Consider the following 7,693-nt stretch of genomic DNA (forward strand, 5'->3'; position numbering starts at 1 on the left):
CAAATGAGCAGAAAGAGAAAAGAGGTTAAAATCATACAAAGCAAATATAAGATAAATGTATGTACAACTCTATCAATTTGTTTATGTGTAAATTGTTTTCTGTATTTTTTAATGTTGTAATTTTTGTACATAATGTATTTTAAGAGTTAAAAATCAAGAATTTCATAAAATAAATCAAGAATGACACATAAACCAAGAACTGATCACAGATCCATGGAGGTGATAGTTATTATCTATACTTTTATTCTGTTAAAGGTTTCTGTTCAGTTCTTACTTTCACCAGCAGAGGGCGCTCAGTGCTTTAGGCATCAGTAGTTGACACCAGGACGAGTATTGATCATTGTTTCCATTCACTAGAGTCTGGATCCACTTGATTCACATGTTTACATTTATTAATAAATACATAAATAATCTACTGTACGTTATGAATATATTGATATTAATCTGATCTCAGACTGTAAATGTTTCAGTGAAATATTGAGATTGTTAATATCATTCAGTGGTTCTCTAAAGCTGAAGTTCTAACAGAAATGTTCAGATCATTCACATGGAAACATTGTTCTGCTTCTCCTGGTTGACGTTTCATTTGGTTCAGTTCAGTCATTTCTACAAACATGAAGATTTTAAATCAAACATTAAACTTTAGTTTGACTGAATCTTCTACATAATCAAACCTTTTACCCTAAAATAATCCATTGGATCAGAACAATCTCACCTCCTGCATCACGTATTAATCATATTTAATCTTCAGACTCCAAAGCTTCAGATCAGCTCTGGTTCCAGTAAGAAGGAAAGTTTCTCCGACTGGATCCAGACGGACTCGTCCTCCATCAGAACGTTCTTCATCTTCCTTTGATCCTAAAATGGAATCATTTGAATACGATCAATAACAGACGTCCTTAAAATAATCCTGAACCTTTTGAAGCTTTATCACTTCAAAGAAAATAAAAATCCTGAGAAACTCTGAGATAATTGATCCGTTTATTCATTCTCCAGCCTGTCAGAACTTCACGTTATCTGATCTGATCTTCATCCTGACTCAACAGATTCACTGGAGGATCAATGGAGCTGAATACAAAGAAAGAGAGAGTTTGTACTCTTGTGATGAGGTCCTTTCAAAATAAAAGACTCTTTCCATGCTAGTTTGTCTCGTTACAGGAAGTGAAAATACTGAGACAATAAAACAAAAGTTCATTTTCTTTGATCTTCTGTTTCACTGGGATGTTATAATAAATCAGGAGAGATGAAGTCAGGAGAGTCGTTTGGTTCAGTCAGCTGTCATGGAAACAGACCACGCCCACAACATGGCTGCAGTTTATTCATTTGAACTCAGTAGAACCTCCATGTGGATCCTCGGTTCTGTTCTTGGTTCTGGTCGGTTCGTGATGAACAGAAACGTTGTTAAATTGTTAGAATGTCTCAATTCTTTCAGTCTGAATGTGAAATCTCACGATGATTCTTTTTTATTTTCTTGCAAAGTACAAAAATAAAATAAAAATACATTCTAGGGCAACAAAAACACAGTAAAAATAACACTAAGATGAATGTTCAGAATCCTGAAGATGATGGTTCATCTGAGGTTCTTCAGCATGAAGCCTCAAGACGACCTTTTTAACCTGGACTTTATTTTACTGATAATTATGATTTATTAATGTTTATTCTCTACCAGGGTGTGTGTGTGTGTGGGGGGGGTCATTGTCTGGATGAGGAACGTCTTGTTCTTTCTTTTTAAATCTGATTGTTTTATGTAACCACTTTGACTGGAATTGTTTTTGGAAAAGTGGTACACAAATGAAGTTTGATTTGATTAATGGCCGGTTGAATACTTTTGACTCTACTGTGAATAAATGACTCCGAATCAGAACTCTATTGACCATTTGTTAGAAATATGAACATTTTCGACACTCAGAGAGAATAAAATACCAACTATTCACCTGTTGTTGGAGTTAGCGCTATGCTAGCTCCACCGCGTCACCATGTTCAAACTAAACCTTTGATGTTTATTAAGGTTGAGCTCATAATCTCATAACTGGTTTTGATCTGTTGTTAAAGTTTATTTACACAGAAAAACGACGTAGTGAAGTGTCTAAACAGGATTTTAAGAGACTTTCCTCCAGCTTGGTGCACCATCGCTGAACAACAAATACCCCATGATCCCGTCCTCTGATTGGTTGATTCATGACCAGAGCTCCCCCTGCCTGACCCCTCCTCCCTGTTAGTTTAGTTATGTATCTTCCACATGTTGGAGTGTCAAAAGTCAGAAACACTCAAAGTGTTTGAGTGAAACTCTACAGAAGAAAACTGAAGCTCCAAGGAAAGATTCTTTCAGTTTCACAAGTTGTGTTTTTCCACAACCTCGAGTTAAATCTTGTGTGATTTATCTTCACATGTAACATTTTAACACACAAGTTCAGGTTTTTGTCAACAAGTTCTCACATTTTATTCCACAAGTTCACATCTTTCTCACATGATCCTGTTTTTACTGCAACTTCACATTCAGTTTAACGTGTGTGAGTGTGTGTTATTATTGTGTGTTATTAGTAGAGCTGTCAGGTGATTAAAATATTTAATCGTGATTAATCGCATTGTCCAGAGTTAACTCGCGATTAATTGCAAATTAATATGTGGCCTTTTTTTAAGGAAAAAAATGTGCTCTTCGTGGAATTTAGCAGTTCTACATTAATTATGAAAACAAGAATGACAAAATTAATAGTTTTCATCAGAAATACTTTATTTTGTAACATTGTATTGAGATAAACTTTCTTAACAATAAAAGGCTGTAACATAAAATGCCTAACAAAAGCCCAAGTGCAAGTGAAGGGCATTTTAAATTCTAAACTTCAATCAACGTTCAGTAAAATAAAATAAAAAACATCAAAATAACATTTCCATAACACTTTCATGTTCATTTTTTGTCAGGACCAAATCTTTTCCTCCTCTGCTGAACTGCAGTAATAAATGAAATAGAGATTTATCATTTCCAATTAACTTTTGTTTTTTAAAACATTAAAGACTGAGAAAAGCAGGATACTCTGTGGATAGTTTGACAGTCTGTTACTGCCGCCGCGTTCTCTGGCTGCAGCTCGATGCAGCGACGTGTCCAGCGGAGCTCACACCATGAATATGCCGGCAGACAGACCGCTATGCTGGGGCTGGATCACGCTTAAACCTCCAGAACATTTAAAACGTCCCCCGGTGAGCTTGCTGTTCGGAACGTCGGGGGTGCGCAGCTCTCGGCGCCGGACGCGAGCCGGTACCACCAGACGTGGTACTGGACGCGAACCGGAGCCGGGTTAGGGGGCAGGAGCTCTCCGCGTCCTAGCGCCGGGCCGGTTTTAGCTCGCAGCTCGGTGTTTGGAGACCCGCCTGTGATCTAGTGAGAGCAGCCGGTGAGTTGGAGGGCGATGAGGGACGCCTGCGCGGTGTGGAAAGGCACGTATGATTAATGTGTCGAAAAAATTGTTGGCGTCATGCACATGTCAGATTAATGCGTTTTTAACGCGACAAATCTGACAGCCCTAGTTATTAGTTATGCTTGGATGTTTTAGCACATATTAAACTTCATACACAGAGACAAAAGAGGAGGTCCCAGAGACTGAGTGGGAGGTCCCAGAGACTGAGTGGGAGGTCCCAGAGACTGAGTGGGAGGTCCCAGAACAAGTCAGGTCCAATGAAGTAAACACAGTCCCATGTGTTGATCAGGACGCTCTGCCACACTTGGTTTGGTTTCTTTTTCAAACAGTGGAACAGGAGAAGGAGGTTCCAGATCCTGGATGTACGGTCATGGATGGAGGATCTCAGACTCTTCAGAGATTTCCTGCAGCTTCTAGATCCACGAACGTCTTTATAGAACCGTCACGTTTATGAAACAACCCTTCAAAATAAGAGCTTTTCTGGATGTTTTACAGCAGAAAATATTTGACCTGATGGAGGAACAGACTCAAGCTCCGCCCACAATCCAAACCCTGGATAAACCTGTTTCCTCTGACAGTCAGCTGATGGATGAATGTTTCCATCAGAGTTATGACTTTATGAGAGACAAACGACAGAAAAGGTTTGAAGCTGCTGCTGTCTGAGGAGGACTCACAAACCGTCTGACTCACTAACATAACCAGAACCAAGTTTTGGTTCTGCAGAGTTTGATGACCTTCAGAGATATTTGCATCACTATTTGCATCACTTCCTGCTGCTGTAAACAACAAACAAAGATAGAAAACAGGAATTTGGTCTCCAAACGTTTAACTTTAGTCTGAAATGTTAAAGCTGAAGATCTCTAGAATAACTTTGATCAAAGATGTGAAGAACAGTCGGAGGAAATGGAAATGATTCTAGAATGATTGAGTTTTTGGATAAATCTACAAACAGATTTAAACATGAAGCTGATCAGTTTATCTTTTTGACTCTTTTATTCTGAAAAACAACCCAAACGTTCAGCTTTGCAGTGACAGCTCAGTTTGTGTCTTCAGTCGATGGTGAAGGAGCAGACTGAAGCTCCGCCCTCTCTCTAACTTCCCGTCTCCGTGCTGACGGAGCTGAGGATGTGAAAGCTGCTCTGGTTTCTGTCCTGCTGACGGTCTGGATGGAGAGCGCTCTTATTGTGAAAGGGCCTTCCTGTTTCCATCAGTCTTTGGTTTTCCCTCATGAACATGGAGCCCTGCAGGCTCCGCCCCCTGGATGACAGAGCATGTGGTTCTGCTGGTTCTGCTTTCCTCAGACAGTTTGACAGCAGACCTCCAGGTCCAGTTCCTCTCCCTCCTGACCGGCACGAGGCCTGAAGAACCACAGACTTCTGCTGAGACGGTTCCTCTCTCAGTCCAGACTCTTCTCTGAACATCCTGATGATCTCAGGATCAGATTTGGTTTGGAAATCAGCTTTGTTCCCCTGATCTCAGGATCAGATTTGGTTTGGAAATCAGCTTTGTTCCCCTGGAACAGGAAGTGATGTCAGAGCGGACGCTGAGCTGCAGCAGAACCAGCAGAACCAGCAGAACCACATGCTCTGTCATCTCTGCAGAATGTGAAGAATCAATCAGGTGTGTTCATCAGGGGGCGGAGCCTGCAGGTGAGTCCCGTCTGCATGACAGAGAGCAGCTTTCACATCCTCAGATCCGTCAGCACAAAGACGGACGTGGAAGTTTTGGTGGTGAAGAAACGACATCTGACAAGAGGATGAAGGTCGAGGAAAAGAGGGCGGAGCTTCAATCTGCCTTATCTTCAGAGGGCGGAGCTTCCATCTGCCTTCACTCCATTCAGCTGCTGTCAGCTTCAGGTAAAGTGACTCTGCTTCTTCCTCTAAGATTTCTGTAGATTCATCAGGAACATGATCTTCTGGAGTTTCAAATCTTTTCTTTCATTTCATCTCAAAGATTTTCAGAATAAAACTGGAAGTTTAAGGAGAAACTTCCTGACAGAAACCGAAACAACTGTCCGTGTTTCTGCTCTAGAATCAGATTTAGTCGTGTAAATGATGTTTTCTGTTGGTGATGTTTGGGACAGAACTAAAGTTTGTTTCATGAGAAGATTCTAGAAGAGGAAGAAGATTTCCATCTTCCTGCAGGAACAGACTGAGTTCTCCTTCCTGTTCTCCAGCAGATCAAACCGTTTACTGTCGTTTGTATTCACATAAAGTCATAATTCTGACTCACATTTACATATTCATCCATCAGCTGACTGTAGTGGAAACAGGTTTATCCAGGGTTTGGAATGTGGGCGGAGCTTGAGTCTGTTCCTCCATGTTCTCCTGAACTCAGAAACTCATCATTTCAAACGTTTTCTGCTGTAAAAACATCCAGAAAAGCTCTTATTTTGAAAGGTTGTTTCATAAACGTGACAGTGACCGCGCTAAACTTTGATCTGCTTTTACCGGTAAGTCCTTTATTTATATTTGTAGTTTATAATGTTTTTGTTAAATTCTACAACGCAGACGTGTCGTACAAACGTTTAACACAGACTGTTAGCATGACGTCGTGAATACATTTTTATACTTTGATTTGCTGAATCGTTTTGCTATTTTCATCTCGTACGGCCCCCTGAGGCTAGCAGGAAGTAGCATTATTGAGCAGGAAGTTGTAGCTAGAACCCTTAGCCATGAGATCAAGGTATTCTATTGAGTTTATAATGTTTTTTATGTTAAATTCTATTAGCTAGTTTAGAGTTTGTTTTATATTTGGTTCAATTTGAACCCAGTTAGAATCGTCACAGAATGATGATGTCATCACCGTGAGACGGAGGTGGAGCTGACGTAACATTAGAGGATCTGTGGAGACGCTAAACACGGAAAGGTGGAACGTCAGGCTAAGATAAGCTAAGCTAAGCTAAACTAAGATAAGCTAGGCTAAGCTAGGCTAAGCTAAGATAAACTAAGCTAGGTGTAATCTGTTGCTGTTAAAGCCGTGCGTTCCTCAAGAACATCCCAGCAAACAGATCCAGACTCAGGAGGACTCGACCAGCGTCTGCTCCAGTAAGAAGGTCATGTGACTAACCTGCATCAGTTCAGAGGTAAGTCTTCGTCTCACCTGATACGGTTGACGTAGGGAGAAATGGTTAAACCTGTACGGAACACAAAGGAAATTTCAGAATGTAAAAAACCGTAGACCGTTCAGTGAACCAGAGAGAGAAAATGTTCTTGTTTTTCTACGGGCGTGCTGCGGGCGACAGGTCGTACTGAACACGTAAACAACACAGACGTGTTGTTGAAACTTTTATTTTAAATGACACACAGACTGTTAGCATTAAGTTGTGACTGAATTTTTGTACTTCGATTTGGAGAATATTTATACTATTTTTATCTCAGACGTTCCCCTGAGGTTAGCAGGAAGTAGAATTATTAGGCAGGAAGTCTTGTTCCTTATGAAACAATATTATGTTTCTCAATATATGGAGAAGTACTTTCCATAAATTAAAGCAATATTTATCATTATGTTCAAATATATCGAAATACTTTAACTATTACTATTTTCTTATAATGAAATATATTGTGATTTATTGCTTTATGTACTGAAATATACTATATAAGATATATATATATATATAAACTAGGTTGACCATTCATATGTTGCAATATATTCATAAATATATGGGTAAATAACTGACATGTTGAGATATATTTCTTAATATTTTGTCATATCTCGAATATTTTCTAGTATATTGTAATATATTTTTGTTTCGTACGGGTTAGCTAGCACCTTTAACCAAAGGATCAAGTTATTCTGTAATTTTTAGAATGATTTATGTAAAACACATTAATATTTATTATATTTTACTCATATTCTTTGATCTTTCAGTTTTCATGAATATAGATCTACAAACGATAGAATGTGTCTTCTGTTGTGTTCTGTCACTGCTGGTAACATAACTGTAGTATCTATTAAAGTACTCTCTATGTTTCAATCCTCACATACGTTCCTGGATGAGCAGAACTTTCTGGATCTTTAGGAGCTTTAGGATCTCTGATCTCTGTGTGGTTTCAGATTAGATTTGATGTGATATTGAACATCTTTGTTCCAAATGTCCCTCCAACCGTCAGTCCAACCACAGCCTCAGTCTGTAGCTGTTAGCTGTTAGCATAGCATCATCTGGGTTCTGTTCTGGTTCTGTTCTGATCAGCAACAAAGTTCTCTGGAAACAAGTCTTCATTTCTGAGGACGACTGAAGAGTTTGAGATCCTCCATCCATGACCGTACATCCAGGATCT

Source organism: Oryzias melastigma, linkage group LG18 (assembly GCF_002922805.2).
Source record: "Oryzias melastigma strain HK-1 linkage group LG18, ASM292280v2, whole genome shotgun sequence".
Taxonomy (NCBI): Eukaryota; Metazoa; Chordata; class Actinopteri; order Beloniformes; family Adrianichthyidae; genus Oryzias; species Oryzias melastigma.